Genomic DNA, 17,234 nt, shown 5'->3' on the forward strand with positions numbered 1-17,234 from the left:
GGTAATTCTAACCATCAAAACTCAACTTAATTGCTATTGTTAATTGCTTTGTGTTTGAAAACTATGAAACATCATTGTATTGTTGAGCGCTTGTAGAAGAGAAATAGGTTCTCCAGAGGATCTGCTTGTGATCAATAAAGAACTTTTACATCTATTTACCACTGTCTGATTCACTTTTTAACAGACTATATATCTAAGACTATTATCTCCAACCTAACAATGGTATTCGTCAAATAATAGAAGTAGATAAATTATAGGAATTTCCAACAATCAATCGTGGATTAATCACATTGATGCAACAGCCATGAAAATGTGCATCAGCACCTCGACTTCCTTAGGAGACTGAAGCAATTCAGCATGTCACCAATGACTCTCGCAGACTTTCACAGATGCACCAGAGAAAGCCTACTGTCAAGGTGCATCACAGCTTGGTTATGGAACAGCTCTGCACAAGACTGCAAGAAATGACTACTGCAAGAGAGTAGTGGATGCACCCAGTCCATCACACAGTACAGACTTCCCACCATTTTGTCCATCTACGCCACACTGCCTCAGAAAAGCAGCCAACATAATCAAAAACCAGTCCCACCGCAATCATTCCTTCTTCTCCCTGGTCCCATTTGGTAAAAAGATGCAGAAGCTGAAAGCATGCATGCCAGACTCAGGAACAGCTTCTTCCTCTGTGCTATCACGCTTCTGAATGGTCCTTCCATAAGCTAGGGCACTATGCGATTCACCTCTACCTGATTGCAGACATTGGACTTAGTCCATGGAACTAGTGCACTTACAATGTGCTGAAATGCTAAGAACTATATTCTGCACTCTGCATATTTCCCTTTGCTCCATCTGTTGTACCTGAATTTGCCTTGATTGGATTTATATATCGTATTATCTGCTCTGAATTGATGGCATGCAAAACAAAGCTTTTCACTGTACCTTGGTACAAGTGGCAATAATAAACCTAAACCTAAACCTAAACCTAGAGTGGATTGCTCTTCACAAAAATCTTTTTGAAACAAAAATTGTTTTAAAACTTCAAGTTTTGAAAAACTTATAAGTTTCATTTCCTGAACATATCTCCAAAGACAGGCTTGCAAATGAACCTGGCAATTCACATTCACACCTCACTGCAAAGGCTTGACAGCAGCTGAACTGCCGAACTGTGCAAAGCGTGTACTTTTCATGAGAGCTGGCAACTTCGGAGCACAGAGCTACCGTCAAAGGTGTCAAATGCTCTTCCCCCAGGAGCCCGTTTCCATTTCTCTATCTGCTCCTCGGACAAAGCAGATCTGTGTGTTTGACTTCCAGGAGCTCCTACTGTGACAGAGTATTAACACTAGTCCGACTGATAAAATAATAGGTAGAATAATGGAATGTATAGGGATCAGAGCTGTGATGCATATTAATCATAAATCCATACAATGTAGTAAAGCATTCATCCCATTGTGCCTGTGTTAGATCTTCGAAAGAACTATCCAATTAATCTCATTCCCTTCTACTATTATCATGTGAATCAATGTTACATCAGTGCTCATTTGCTGAAAAAGACGATGAAAACTTACCAGTCTGTCCCCTGCCTATATATTTCCTCTGCATGTATTTTTTAAATATCGGAGCTTAAAAGGGTCTCAGTGGCATCCTGTTCATGCAGAAACGAATCGCAGATGTATATATACTCTGAATATATGGCTGTCTTGTTGGCAGCTGATAAAGTGTTTGTAATTTGCAAATTTCCACAGAGAATTATTAAAAAGGTTAAAAATCTTTTACAAACGGAAACTAAGTAATTAACCTTCAAACCTGTATGTCTTGGGAATGTGGGAGGAAACCGGATTACCTGGAGAAAACTCATGCAGTCACTGGGAGAACATACAAATTCCATACAAACAGCACCCATGGTCATAATCGAACCCGGGTCTGTGACGCTGTAAAGGCAGCAACTTTACCTCAGCACCACTGTGCCACCTTTACTGTTGCAGTTAGAATATTCAGGAGATATTTAATGAAACAAGAACCAACTTTTAAAATGGCAAAAGAACCTGTTCACAATTTAACTTGCAAAGAAACCTTAAGGTTATCAAAACCAATCGGAGGTAGACAAAAGTGCTGGAGAAACTCAGTGGATGCGGCAGCATCTATGTAGCGAAGGAAATAGGCAACGTTTCCGGCCAAAACCCTTATTCAGACTGAAGGAAATAGGCAACGTTTCGGGCCAAAACCCAAATAGGGTTTCGGCCAGAAACGTTGCCTATTTCCTTCACTCCATAGATGCTGCCGCACCCGTTGAGTTTCTCCAGCACTTTTGTCTACCTCCGATTTTCCAGCATCTGCAGTTCCTTCTTGAATATCAAAACCAATCATTGGCTGCAGGCCTGGGGTGTAAGCTGCCCAAGTGAAATATGAGGTGCTGTTCCTCCAGTTTGCGCTGGGCCTCACTCTGACAATGGAGGAGACCCAGGACAGAAAGGTCAGTGTGGGAATGGGAGAGGGAGTTAAAGGTGTTTAACAACTGGGAGATCAGGGAAGGAATGCAAATGCTGATTTACGTGTGGGAAGGAATGCAAATGCTGATTTAAATCCATCGGGTGGCGCCACCGTTGTGGCCGCCTCGCCAACAGTCTGTTCATCCACTTCTCAGTTTTATTATTTTAAGTATGTCTTGAATGGGCACAATGGGCTAAGTGTTCGGCTGGCAACCGGAAGGTAGCCGGTTCGAATCCCGCTTGGAGTGCATACTGTCGTTGTGTCCTTGGGCAAGACACTTCACCCACCTTTGCCTGTGTGTGAATGTGTGTGAGTGATTGGTGGTGGTCGGAGGGGCCGTAGGCGCAGATTGGCAGCCACGCTTCCGTCAGTCTGCCCCAGGGCAGCTGTGGCTACAGAAGTAGCTTACCACCACCGAGTGTGACGGAGGAGTGAATGAATAATGCGATGTAAAGCGCCTTGAGTATTAGAAAGGCGCTATATAAATCCCATCCATTATTATTATTATTGAATGTTTGTTTTAATGTTTCTTGGTGTGTCTTATGTGGGGGGTGGGGGGGGGGGGGGAATTGGGGTAAACTTTCCAGTCACTTACCTCGACGGAGATGCGATTTTTCTCCATGTCGCATCTCCGTCCCCCCCTGCGGCCTAACAACATGGAGTGGTGCAACCTTTCCTGGAGTCTGGCCCGGAGCTTCAAAGCGCGGGCGCGGCTCGGACTTACCATAGTGGAGCCTAGGATACTTTGCCGAGGATCACCATTGAAGGGGCTCCGACCGCAGGGGCCTGTGGACTTTGACACCGTGAAGCAGCGGTCTCCAGTAAGAAGAGGCTGACTCGGGAGCTCCATGCCGCGGAGTGTTCCGTTCTGTCCTGACGCCGGAGCCTCCATCATCCCGATGAGAGAGCTTGAACAGCGGACCGTTGGCAGCAGCAATTTCGAAGGGTTCAGCCCCAACCACGGATGAACAAAGGAGGAAGATGACTGAACTTTATTGCCTTCCACCACAGTGAGGAATGTTGATTCCACTGTGGTGGACGATTATGCTAAACTTTATTTTATGTGCTGTGTATATTTTTGTTTTTCACTTAATATGGTTGTATGGTAACTCAAATATCATTGTTCCTTAATTGGTGCATCTGACAATAATTGCAAACTTGAACTTGAACTAAATCAAAGATAGACACAAAATGCTGGGGTAACTCAGCGGGACAAGCAGCATCTCTGGAGAGAAGGAATGGGTGATGTTTCGGGTCGAGACCCTCTTCAGACTGAACAGGAAATCCCGGTTCCTCATACATTCCTCCTATTAAACATTTATCTCGTTTCACGTTTAAAAACATTAAAACACAATGTACTTTGAATTTAGGAAATTCTACTGAGAGGGTCTCTAAGAGAATATCTGTTTCACTTGATGAACTTTTATATCAACCAGGTTTGGCCTCCAATTGCCCTAAGCCCCTGTCCCACTTAGGAATCCTGAACGGAAACCTCTGGAGACTTTGTGCCCCACCCAAGGTTTCCGTGTGGTCCCCGGAGGTTTTTGTCAGTCTCCCTACTTGCTTCCACTACCTGCAACCTCCGGCAACCACCTGCAACCTCCGGGAACCGCACGGAAACCTTGGGTGGGGCGCAAAGTCTCCAGAGGTTTCCGTTCAGTTTCCTAAGTGGGACAGGGGCATTAGCTCTCACGTCACAACACCTAATTCAGGGTGCCTCCAAAACTGAATCCCTGATAATAAGCCTCCACCACTTCCTCTATGTGTTGATCTTTCAAATGTTCTGGGGTAGAAGGTTAAACTAGGTGTTTGCACTGAACTTGCAACAAATCACTGTGCACTGTGTTGCTCTTCTGAAATCTTGTTCGTTGAATAAAACTTTAGCAGTAGAGTACAGTTAAACATCTACAGTACTGCGCATTTATGCCCCTGTCCCACTTAGGAAACCTGAACGGACACCTCTGGAGATTTGCGACCCACCCAAGGTTTCCGTGCGGTTCCCGGAGGTTGCAGGTGGTTGCCGGAGGTTGCAGGTAGTGGAAGCAGGTAGGGAGACTGACAAAAAACCTCCGGGAACCGCACGGAAATCTTGGGTGGGGCACAAAGTCTCCAGAGGTTTCCGTTCAGGTTTCCTAAGTGGGACAGGGGCATTAGCATACATAACACAGAATCATTTCTGCATACAAAATGTGTAGGAAGGAACTGCTGATGCTGGTTTAAACCAAAGATAGACACAAAAAGCTGGAGCAACTCAGCGGGACAGGCAGCATATCTGGAGAGAAGGAATGGGTGACTTTTCGGGTCGAGACCCTTCTTCAGATTGGTTAGGGATAAGGGAAACAAGAGACATAGACGATGATGTAGAGAGATAAAGAACAATGAATGAAAGATATGCAATCTGTAACGATGATATATGGACTCCTCAGTGGCATTTGGATTTGGCATCGGCAGTCTCATAATAGGAGATGGCTTCATGAATTTTTTTAACTTGAGCAGGTTGCTACTCATGGAAGACTGTTTTACAGTGTATTAGAGTCTCTATTAAGCAATCTTTGTAGCTCTGTTGCTCCCCGCTGTTGGATTGATTCCCACGTGTCAATGTGCAATGCCTTCTTTAGCATTCATTCATCACTTGTTCATGCCACAGGACCTGATTCATCAGGGGTAAATACTAGAAATCATAGGACAGCCTTGTGCCATTAATGAAACTCTCCTCACAGGCTTGCAATGGAATTACATACTAAAAATAATAAACTTTTCATTTATTCTTTCAACTGTGTGTTTGGCAGCCATTAGTTTTTATTAAATGGCATCGCAGGGCTTGCATTTTATGCTTTGTTGCCCTTGGTTGTCATAAAGCTCTGGCGGCAATGTTTATTGTGCTGGCTGCCTGCATTGCCTCTGTTCTTTATAGTCAAGCAAACTCAGCCCAAGGGAGTCATAAAATACAGTGCCCACCAAAAACTGAAATATTCACTCTCTGGTGGTGAACACCAACCTTGTGAACTTCTTTTATCACCTCAATTATATTGGTTACTCCAGCCCAGTTCAGGAAACTATTTTACCTATTTTTGAAATGACACAATAAGCATTTTAGCAGACTCACCCTAGTTGAAACAACAGCTTCCTTTATTTTTCCTGCTCAGTTGCTGTATTTTAAACATCTTTTACATGCATGTTGTTAGCAACTGCTCATTGCAGGAATAGATGGATGAGTAAATTAACTTAACATGGTTAGACGTTCATTCGGACTTTAATCTATTATTAGCAATGATTCGGCCCAGATTTTTAAAATAAGTTGCCTCCTCATTTCACATGTTGGAACCCCATCTACCTTGTTAAGTTTACTCATGGTATGATCCATCAAGTACAATCAGAGATCTTTCTTAACGTATGATAAAAATATGAATATGAGCTCTCCCCGGCCACTTTTGTTGGCATCAGCTTATTTTTATTTCTCAAGTCAAACGAACTATAAGCTGAGGTTACTTCATCGGCTATTTCGACAGTTGAGACGATGGCTTCATTTAGCTTCAGGTATTAAAGACAGGCTACGTGAAATGTCAACATTTGTGGAGTTAAAAATTTATTTTCCGAATTAGTGAACCATAAACGGGAAATGTCCTGGATTTCACAATGCCTGCGAGCAAACATCAAAGAACTTGCGGCAAGATGAAATAATACATGGAGTAAGCAGAAGCACAGGTTGCTCATTTATTTTATCTGAACGAGTTTGGAATAGGTTAGGAAATTCTATCCTTCTATCAAATTGCATCATCTGCATTGCATGATAAGGACAGATCCTGTCGATTCTTGCTTGTCTAGTCACTGACTAACAAGCTTGATTTGATTTATTGTGAAAGGGGAGAAATGGAACAGACCCTACTAGGGAGGCACAGTGGTGCAGAGTCACTGCCTTACAGCACCAGGGACCTGGGTTCAATCCTGACTGTGGGTTCTGTCTGTACGGAGTTTGTACGTTCTCCCCGTGACCTGCGTGGGTTTTCTCCGGGATCTCCGGCTGCCTCCCACACTCCAAAGGCGTACAGGTATGTAGGTTAATTGGCTTGGTATACAGTAGTTGTAAATTGTCCCTAGTGTGAGTAGGATAGTGTTAATGTGCGGGAACTGCTGGTTGGCTCAGACTCGGAGGGCCGAAGGACTTGTTTCTGTGCTGCATCTCTAAACTAAATTAAACTAAACTACAAGAGAGTATAGCTTTAAGGTGAGGGGGAAAAGATTTAGAAGAGACCTGAGAGGCAACTCTTTCACAAAGAGGGTTGTGGGTATATGGAATGAGCTGCCATAGGAAGTGGTTGAGGCGGGTGCAATTATGACAAATAGAGACACTTGGGCAGGTACTTGGATAGGAAGGGTTTGGGGGGATGTGGACCAGGCATAGGAAAGTGGGACGAGTTTGGTTAGTCAACTTGGTCAGCGCGGATGAGTTGGGCCAAAGGGCCTGTTTTCGCCTTGGATTGCTCTATGAGTCCATGGATCTATGACACTGAGCTCAGTAGGTTCGAGGGACAGTGGGACAGCCTGCAGTTTGCTTATTAATTACGAAGATAGACACAAAATACTGGAGTAACTCAATGGGACAGGCAGCATCTCACGAGAACAGGAATGGGTGACGTTTTGGGTCGAGACCCTTCTCCAGACAGTCAGAGTCTCCCTCTCTCCTGACTCTCAGTCTGAAGAAGGGCCTCAACCCAAAACGTCACCCAATCCTTCCCTCCAGAGATGCTGCCTGTCCCTCTGAGTTACTCCAGCATTTTGTGTCTATCTCCAATCCAAACTAGAACCTGCAGTTCCTTCCTACACATCACCTGTCACATTGTCCACATGGATATAATGGGCCGAAAGGTCTGTTGCTGTGCAGTATTTTTCCACAGGTAAAACACAGAGGGCAGGAGTAACTCAATGGGCCAGGCAGCATCTGTGGAATGCTTTAACTGTTCCATGCTCTATGATAGCCTTCTTGGGGGTGTAATAAGTACGGCCCCACGTGCTTCAGGAATTCATGGGTCTTCAGTATTAATTTGGTTTGATCATTACAGGTGTAGATTAGAGTCACCCATGAATGCTGTAGTTGTTACACCCATTGGCAAAGGGTTTAAAAGTGGTCTTATTTTGAATCAACACAGCAAGATCGTTTTACAAGTTAAAAGCTTGTCACAGTCTGAAAGTGTACATTTTTGACAGCCTATGAGCTGGCTGAAGAGCACATCCTGGGAAAGGAGAGTAAGCAGAAACATTTTGTTATCGAAAGCTGCAGTTTGAAAGGCAAGCAGAGAATGTGAATGGTTTCATCATCCCAGATATATAGGAGAGATGATTTATGCCCGCAACCCCCCCCCCTCCCCTCCCCAGTCCACCACTCCACACATCTTTAAGCAACTGGGGATGCACAGTGGCACAGTGGTAGAGTTGCTGCCTTACAGCGCCAGAGACCCGGGTAAAACCCTGACTACGACGTTTGTACGTTCTCCCCGTGACCTGCGTGGGTTTTCTCCGGGATCTCCGGTTTCCTCCCACACTCCAAATACATACAGGTTTGTAGGCTAGTTGGCATGGTTAAATTGTAAATTGACCCTAGTGTGTTAGTGTGCGGGGATCGCTGGTTGGTGCGGACTTGGTGGGCCAATGGGCCTGTTTCCGTGCTGTATCTCTCAACTAAACTAAATAAATCTAAACTAAACTGCTGCTGACATCTCCAACACATCCAAATTCCTTGCGGGTTTGCAGTTCATAAACCCACTGCTTCACTGTTTCATCTGGCATGTTCATCAAATGAAAAACTCCCCCGACTTAATTAATACACAATACAGCACTTTTTCCACAGTATTAAAATGAATATTCACAGAGATTTTACAGCAACAGAATAATTGCCTTCTGAATTATTATTGAGCTATGATTAAAAAGAATATTAGATGCCTCTTGAGGATCACCTGCAGGAAAGCTAGTTTGCCAGTTTTACTGAATGAATGAATAAGTTTATTGGCCAAGTATGTACACATACAAGGGATTTGCCTTGGTGCTCCACTCGCAAGTAACAACACGGCATACAGTGAACAATTAAGAATGACACATAAAACATTAAACATTAAGAATAAAACATTACAGTTTAAACATGTGAATGAAATAAAATACCAGAGCAAAATGAGGCTACAGACTTTTGGTTATTGAGTAGAGCTACTACTCGTGGAAAAGAGCTGTTTTTACGTCTGGCTGTGGCAGCTTTGACTCCAGAGTTGCCTTCCAGAGGGAAGTGCTTCAAAGAGTTTGTGGCCAGGGTGAGAGGGGTCAGAGATTACCTTGCCCGCTCGCTTCCTGGCCCTTGCAGTGTACAGTTCATCAATTGGGGGAAGGTTGCAGCCAACAACCTTCTCAGCTGATCGAACGATTCGCTGCAGCCTCCAGATGTCGTGCTTGGTGGCTGAGCCAAACCAGACCATGGTGGAGAAGGTGAGGACAGACTCTACAATGGCAGTATAGAATTGGACCATCATTGCCTGTGGCAGATATTGATATCATGAGTGAGACCCAGATAAAGAGTCTGATAATCTACCCGGTCAATCATGTGGAGTGTGATGCTAACCCAGCTCCCTCAGGGTTTATTGCTAACAATACCATGGTATTTCAATGTGAGTCCCGATTACTGGTGAAAACGGAGCCTTTTAGTTTAGGAAGGAACTGCAGATGCTGGTTTAAACTGAAGATAGACACAAAAAGCTGGAGTAACTCAGCGGGACAGGCAGCATCTCTGGAGAGAAGGAATGGGTGACGTTTCAGGTCGAGACCCTTCTTCAGACTGGTTAGTGATAAAGGAACCGAGAGATACAGACGATGTTGTGGAGATAAAGAACAATGAATGAAAGATATACAAAAAAGTAATGATGATAAAGGAACCAGGCCATTGCTAGCTGTTGGGTGAAAACAAGAAGCTAGTGTGACTTGGGTGGGGGAGGGATAGATAGAGAGAGGGAATGCCGGGACTATCTGAAGTTAGATAAACCAATATTCATACCACTGGCTGTAAGCTGCCCAAGCGAAATATGAGGTGCTGTTCCTCCAATTTGCGTTTAGCCTCACTCTGACAATGGAGGATACCTAGGACAGAAAGGTCTGTGTAGGAATGGGAAGGAGAATTAAAGTGTTTAGCAACTGGGAGATCAGGTAGGTTCAGGCGGCCTGAGCGAAGGTGCTCAGCGAAACGATCGCCCAGTCTACGTTTGGTCTCGCCGATGTATGAGAGTTATCAGGTAGGTTCAGGCGGACAGAGTAAAGGTTATCAGGTAGGTTCAGTGAGTGTATTTTCAGTTAGAGATACAGCGCGGAATAAGGGTCTTCGGCCCGCGGAGTCCGCGAGGACCAGCGATCCCCGCACATTAACACTATCCTACACACACTAGGGATAATTTTACAATTTACGCCAAGCCAATTAACCTACACACCTGAATGTCTTTGGAGTGTGGAAGGAAACCGAAGATCTCGGAAAAAACGCACGTGGTCATGGGGGGAACGTACAAACTCCGTACAGATAGCAGTAGTCGGGGTCGAACCCGGGTCTTCGGCGCTGTAAGTGTTGTAAGGGAACAACTCTACCACTGCACCACAGGGCCACCCAAGCTACTGATTTACAAACAGCAGCGGGCTGAGTGGCCATAAGCCCATTGTGTGTTATATAATTATACTGACAATGAAAACTCCTAAATAACAAAAATGCTTATTCAGAAGCAGCAGTCATTTGCTATGTATCATCTGCACATTGTTTTTAATAAATAATGAAGGTACAGCTTTAATTTAGCAGAGCAAGGTTAAAATCACAAGCTCATGATGTGGAATGTTTGGTGATTACTTGTTAGGTGCTGATCACGCCAAAACTTCCAGCAGATTGTCAATGATTATTTCTTAGTGAAATTGTGTACATTCAGGGGAGACAAAGGCTACCGGCATCTATTGCCAGCTTAGACGTTCCACCAGCCATCTTCACTACACTTACTCATCCCCCTGACTCCATTCCATTTCCCCAGTTCCTCTGCCTCCATTACATTTACTCCTATAATGTGTTCCTTTTTCCTGAAACATAGCTTCCCATCTGCCATAGTGGTTCGAGCACATGATTACATCTCATTCAGTTCCTGAACCTCTGCTTTCACCCCCTCTCCATCCAGGCAAAGCAAGAACCGAGTGTGGGAAGGAACTGCAGATGCTGGTTTACACCGTAGATAGACTCAAAGTGCTGGAGTAACTCAGCAGGGACAGGCAGCATCTCTGGAGAAAAGGAATGGGTGACTTTTGTGGGGCGAGACCCTTCTTCAGACTTACCCTGGTTCTCACCTTCCACTCCAGCAGCTCTGCATTTAACATAATATCCTTGGAAAGTTCTGCCACCTCTTCCACTCTTCCTCCCTTTCAGCACTTCAAGGTCTCTCTGGTCTATTTTTCCCACCAACCACTCTTCATGCTATAGCACTTTTCCAAGCAACTGCAGATAGTACCACAACTATACCTTCACCACTCTCCCCTTCCCACCGTCCTGGGACACAAACTACATTTATACTTGTGTAGCAGTAGATTTTCATATCTTTCAGGTAATTAGCCCCCTAGTCGCTATTTGGATGAGAATGGTTGAAGGGGGTGTCTTCTAAATGCATGCGAGCTCACTCACAGAGACCTTCAGAGCTTCTTCTCAGATATAACTTAAAAACACAGGCCTTTGATGAATAAATGCTTTATTGTTGCTAGAAAACAGTAAGATACATCCAAACTTCTTCCGACTCGTTACTACAATCTTCTTCGAACTCCAGCTTATTACTTTAGACATTAGCAAACTCCTCGTGTCTCCGTAACACTAGCAAGTTCCGCATGATCTCACATGATCTTACATGTTCTTACATGATCCCGCATGGTAGAAGGGTTAACCTTCCTCATCGTCTCTCCAAACTAATCTAAAAACTAAACTTCTGCGCAAGCATCTAAGCTCCAAACACGCCCAAAACACGTCATAAATCCCACCCACAATATAACGGGCAGTCTAAAATTTAAAGGCACATGCCACCCTCAATGACATGCAAAACAGGCCAAATGGCCGCTACAACTTGAATCAGCAATTCACTTGCACTTCATCCCATCTAATGTGCTGCATTTGATGTTCACAAGGTGTTCTCCTCCAAATTGGAGAAAGCAAATGCAGACTTTTTGATTTCACCCACTCCCAGTCCACAGGGTGACCCTGAGTTTCCCCTTCCATGCTATTAATTCTCCGCCCCACTCTGAACTTTCTCTTCCTGTTCAGCATCTATAGCCTCAGCAGCCGAGAACAATACTGTGTCTGCAAAATCCCTCACATTCAGCAGAAGTGTTAGTAAACTAATGTTAGGCCAAAACTGCCAGCAATCAGGATCTAATTATACTCAACCGGCTCAGCTGGCAAGCCATGTTGGCTCCAAGCCTGCAACTAACTCCCAAACTCCCTGGGGAGGTGCAACAAGACCTGGGTGTCCTGGTACATCAGTCACTGAAAGTAAGCATGCAGGTACAGCAGGCAGTGAAGGAAACAAATGGCATGTTGGCCTTCATAGCGAGAGGATTTGAGTATAGGAGCAAAGAGGTCCTACTGCAGTTGTACAAGACCCTGGTGAGACCACACCTGGATTATTGTGTGCAGTTTTGGTCTCCTAATTTGAAGAAGGACATTCTTGCTATTGAGGAAGTGCAGCGAAGGTTCACCAGGTTAATTCCTGGGATGGCAGGACTGACATATGATGAAAGAATGGATCGACTGGGCTGATATTCACTGGAATTTAGAAGGATGAGAGGATATCTTATAGATGAGAGGGGATGTTATGGAAACATATAAAATTGTTAAGGGATTGGACAGGTTAGATGCAGGAGAAATGTTCCCGATATTGGGGGATTCCAGAACCAGAGGTCACAGTTTAAGAATAATGGGTAGACCGTTTCGGACTGAGTTGAGGAAAAACCTTTTCACCCAGAGAGTTGTGAATCTGTGGAATTCTCTGCCACAGAAGGCAGTGGAGGCCAATTCACTGGATGTATTCAAGAAAAGTTAGATATACTGTAGGTGTTAGGATTAATGGAATCAAGGGATATGGGGGGGAAAGCAGGGCTACTGATTTTGGATTATCAACCATGATCATATTGAACGGTGATGCTGGCTTGAAGGGCTGAATGGCCTACTCCTGCACCTATTTTCTATGTTTCTAAAACATTTTATTCTGAACTCCATTACCGGAAGAGATTACCTGATGTATAGAAGAAAAGATTCCAGGATGTACCCAAAGCATGTTTGAAGAAGTCCACCTTTCCCATCACTTCTTGAGATTCCCTGACCCATGACTGCTCACAGTGGAGAAAGCGCATCCTTGATGGTGTTGCAAACCATGGAACATTGCATCAGGTGTACACAGAAACCCTGTGTAAATGGCAGAGGAGTGCACCATCACACAAGGGATTTCGCAGTTTCTGCTGAAACGTCACCTGTTCTTTCTCTCTAGAGACGCTGCCTGATCCGTTGAGTAACTCCAGCTTTTTGCATGCACCATCACATAAGTTACATTGCTGCTCCATGAAACTCCTCCTACCCCATCTTATTGGTGTTGGTATTGGTTTATTATTGTCATGTGTACCAATATACTATGAAATAATTTGTTTCGCATGTTATCACGGTGCTGCCTTACAGTGAATGCAGCGCCGGAGACCCGGGTTCGATCCTGACTATGGGTGCTGTCTGTACGGAGTTTGTACGTTCTCCCTGTGATCTGCGTGGGTTTCCTCCAAGGTTTTTGGTTCCCTCCCACACTCCAAAGACGTACAAGTTTGTAGGTTAATTGGCTTGGTAAATGTAAAAATTGTCCCTAGTGTGTGTAGGATAGTGTTAATGTGCGGGGATCGCTGGTCGGCACGGACCCGGTGGGCCGAAGGGCCTGTTTTAGTTTAGTTTAGTTTAGTTTAGAGATACAAAATCATACCATAGGTAAGAACATTGGGTAAAGCAAAAGAGAAAATAAATAAAGTGAAGAAGAGTGTTACACTTACGAGTGTGCAGATTGAAAAAAAAGTGCAAGAGCCTCAACTAGATAGATTGGAAGATTGGGAAATCCACCTCTAGCATAAGAGGTTTTATAGTAGCAGGCAAGAAGCTGCTCTGGATGTTTTCAAGAGAGCGTAAGATGTAGCTTTTAGGGCTAACGGAATCAAGGCATGTGGGGAAAAAGCAGGAACGGGGTACTGATTTTGGATGATCAGCCATGATCATATTGAATGGAGGTGCTGGCTCAAAGGGCCGAATGGCCTACTCCTGCACCTATTTTCTGTGTTTCTATGTTTCTAAGCATCTCTGGAGCGAAGGAATGGGTGACGTTTTGAGTCGAGACCCTTCTTCAGACTGGTTGGGGGATAAGATATAAATGTATGAATTCTTTGTGTCCCAATTCTGGAATTCTTTTTTCTGTTAAACTCAATATATGTCTATTTGCATATTAGTCTGTGTGACATATAGTACCTTCACATTTTTGTGTATGTGTACCTGACATTTGGACTAGATTTTTACATCCAGACATTTTCGCCTGCATCTCGACAGATTTCCCTATATTTTCCATAGGGTAACATTATCTTTTTAAATCCTTCTTCATGGTTAATGTTCCACTTACTCAACCCTTGAGGAATAAGCTTCAAAACTAACCCTCCATGAAGGTTATTCGTAACCAGACTGTTACTTTGACCTTTTTCCTTATATAACAGCTAAACTTTATCCTCCAATACTTTATCTCCCATAATTAATCACCTCGATATTATTTCATCACCCAATTCACAAAAACTCATAGCCAGCTCACCTTTTCACTGCAAAATAAAATTAGCCTCACTCTTTTCAACAGCTAGCTTGAACTAATCTCAATTGCTAAATCATAATCATAATCAAAATCATAATTTATTAGCCAAGTATGTTTTGCAACATGCGAGGAATTTGGTTTGCCATACACTCATAACAAAAAAGCAACAAGACATACAACTACATCAAAATTGAGATAAACATCCACCACAGCGCTTCCTCCACATTCCTCACTGTGATGGAAGGCAATAAAGTCTTATCTTCTTTCGTCCTTTCCTCCATCTGCAGCTGGCGATCGAGCTCCCACGTCGGGGCAGTCTAAGTTCCTGCATCGGGGCGGTCGAAATCCTGGCATCTCATTATTTGCAGCCCTTTCCTCCTCTTTAATTTATAATCAACTGTAGGCCTAAACTCAACACCAAATCCATCATTCATTCTATACATTCTCCTTCTTATTTCTGATATTGATTTGAGAGTTAAAATTGGAATCTTATTTCCTCAGATGATTACATAGTTATTGCTGTTGTCAAGCAACTGAACCATCCTGCCAACTACTAGAGAGCAGTCCTAAGCTACTATCTACCTCATTACAGACCCTCCTATCTTTGATCGGACATTACAGGCGTTATCTCGCACTAAACGTTATCCACATTATTCCCTTATCATGTATCTGTATACTGTGGATGTCACGGTTGTAATCATGTATTGTCCTTCTGCTGACTGGTTAGCATGCAACAAAAGCTATGCTCTGTACCTTGGTACACGTGACAATAAACTAAACTGGAAACATTGAACTTATCAGTCTTTGTGGTTTGGAGTTACTAAAAGAAATAAATTAAGGAAGAATAGTTTATTCAATTTATGTAATTATGTACCGTCAATTACTTCACATTAGATTCAGATTAGTTTATGATTATATACACCAGAGTGCAATGAAATTCTTTGTTCACACAAAGCTTCAGAGTGCACCGTAATGATAAATGACAACAATAAATACAATGACGAGTGTAAAACGGCAGAATGGTGCAGAACGGCGTGACACGGTGGCGCAGCGGTAGAGTTGCTGTCTTACAGCACTTGCAGCGCCAGAGACCTGGGGTCGATCCCGACTATGGGCTTTATCTGCACGGAGTTTGCACGTTCTCCCCGTGACTGCGTGGGTTTTCTCCGAGACCTTCAGTTTCCTCCCACACTCCAAAGATGTACAGGTTTGTAGGTTAATTAGCTTGATATAAGTGTAAATTGTCCAGTGTCAGTGGACAGTGTCAGTGTGCTGGGATCGCTGGTCGGTGTGGACTCGGTGGGCTGAAGGGCCTTTTTTTCGTGCTGTATCTCTAAACTAAACTAAACTAAATGACAGTGTCAAATCCAAGTAGCGCAAAGGAATTTTAAAGTACAATAGAATAACGGAAGAGGTTGAGTTACGAGGAGGTGTACATGATAACATCTCCAAGAATGGGGTGTAAAAGAGGTGAATGGCTCAAGAGTTGAGTAAGAAACCTTTCTTTAGTCTGGACAACTATGTTTTTAAGCCTCCCCGAAAACCTGGATAGAGTGGATGTGAAGAAGATGTTTCCACTAGTTGGAGAGTCTAGGACCAGAGGTCATAGCCTCAGAATAAAAGGATGTTCCTTTAGGAAGGAGATGAGGAGGAATTTCTTAAGAATGTGGTGAATTGCCACAGAAGGCTGTGGAGGCCAAATTTGTGGCAATTTTTAAGGCAGAGATAGATATATAGATTCTTGATTAGTACGGGTGTTAGGGGTTGTGGGGAGAAGGCAGGAGAATGGGGTTTAGAGGGCAGAGATAGATCAGACATGATTGAATGGTGGAGTAGACTTGATGGGGTAAATGGCCTAATTTTACTTCGGAGTCACGTGAGTGACTACGTGAAGAGCCCGCTCAGCACGCATGCGCGGCATTACGTTCAGCAGTGCAACAGCGGCCGCATCGGGAGTCAGGCGCTCCCGCTACAGTTGAAAGAACGGACCGTCAGGTAAGCTCTGAGGTCGAGTTTTCTTTCACAGGGAGCCTTCTGCTTTATTTCAGGTAGAGAAGAAAGGCTCTTGGACAAACCTGTCCCCCACTCGACTCCAACGGAGGAGCGTTCCATCTGGGGGGGGGGGCAGCAACAAGGCAGTAGGACTGCTTACCGGGCGCTCCGCTATCCCCAACACCGTGCCGAGCCCAGTCCCGCTAGCGCCTGAGCAGCGGGCTGGAAGTGAAGCTACCGAAGTAGCGTCCGGCCGGTGGCTTCCGACTTGTTGGACGGGGACGTCTCTCCACCCGCACGGGGAGGGGAGACAGCCGCGTGAGCCGCATGGAGCGACTCCTGGAGCAGGAGCTCCAGCGAGACGCGCTTCGTGTGGGGCGCTCTCGCAGGGGTGTTCAGGCACTCCCTCCACAGTGTCTTGTGCACTGTCCATTGCTTCCTCCTTACCCGAGGGTAGCTTTGGTGACCAGGACTGGGCTGGTCAAGAAGAGGGGATGCTGGCTGAAGATGTCGGGAGTATGCAAGGGGTGCAGGAACAGGAAGTGCTGCTAGGTGTGGTGGACCGCTACGTGGCAGCCCCACGTGCAGGAGGCCGTTAAAGGCCAAACCAGCGGCCAGCATTAACCACCTCTCCAACAGGCCCCTACAGGAGAGGTGGTCAATGAGGCCTTAGAAACCTATACAGCTCCAGAGAACTGTGAGTCCCTTAAAGTGCCGGCTGTAAACAGCCAAAACTGGGGGCACGTTGGGGCAAATATTCGGAACCAGGAGCTAAAACTGCAGCAGATCCTCAGGCTCCTGACGTCAGCCATCACATCGTTTGCTCGTTCCGTGGACAAATACGGAGATGACCACAACCTTTGTAAATAAATCATAAGACCTGCCATAAAATCCTAAATT

This window comes from Amblyraja radiata, chromosome 7 (genome assembly GCF_010909765.2).
Source record: "Amblyraja radiata isolate CabotCenter1 chromosome 7, sAmbRad1.1.pri, whole genome shotgun sequence".
Lineage (NCBI taxonomy): Eukaryota > Metazoa > Chordata > Chondrichthyes > Rajiformes > Rajidae > Amblyraja > Amblyraja radiata.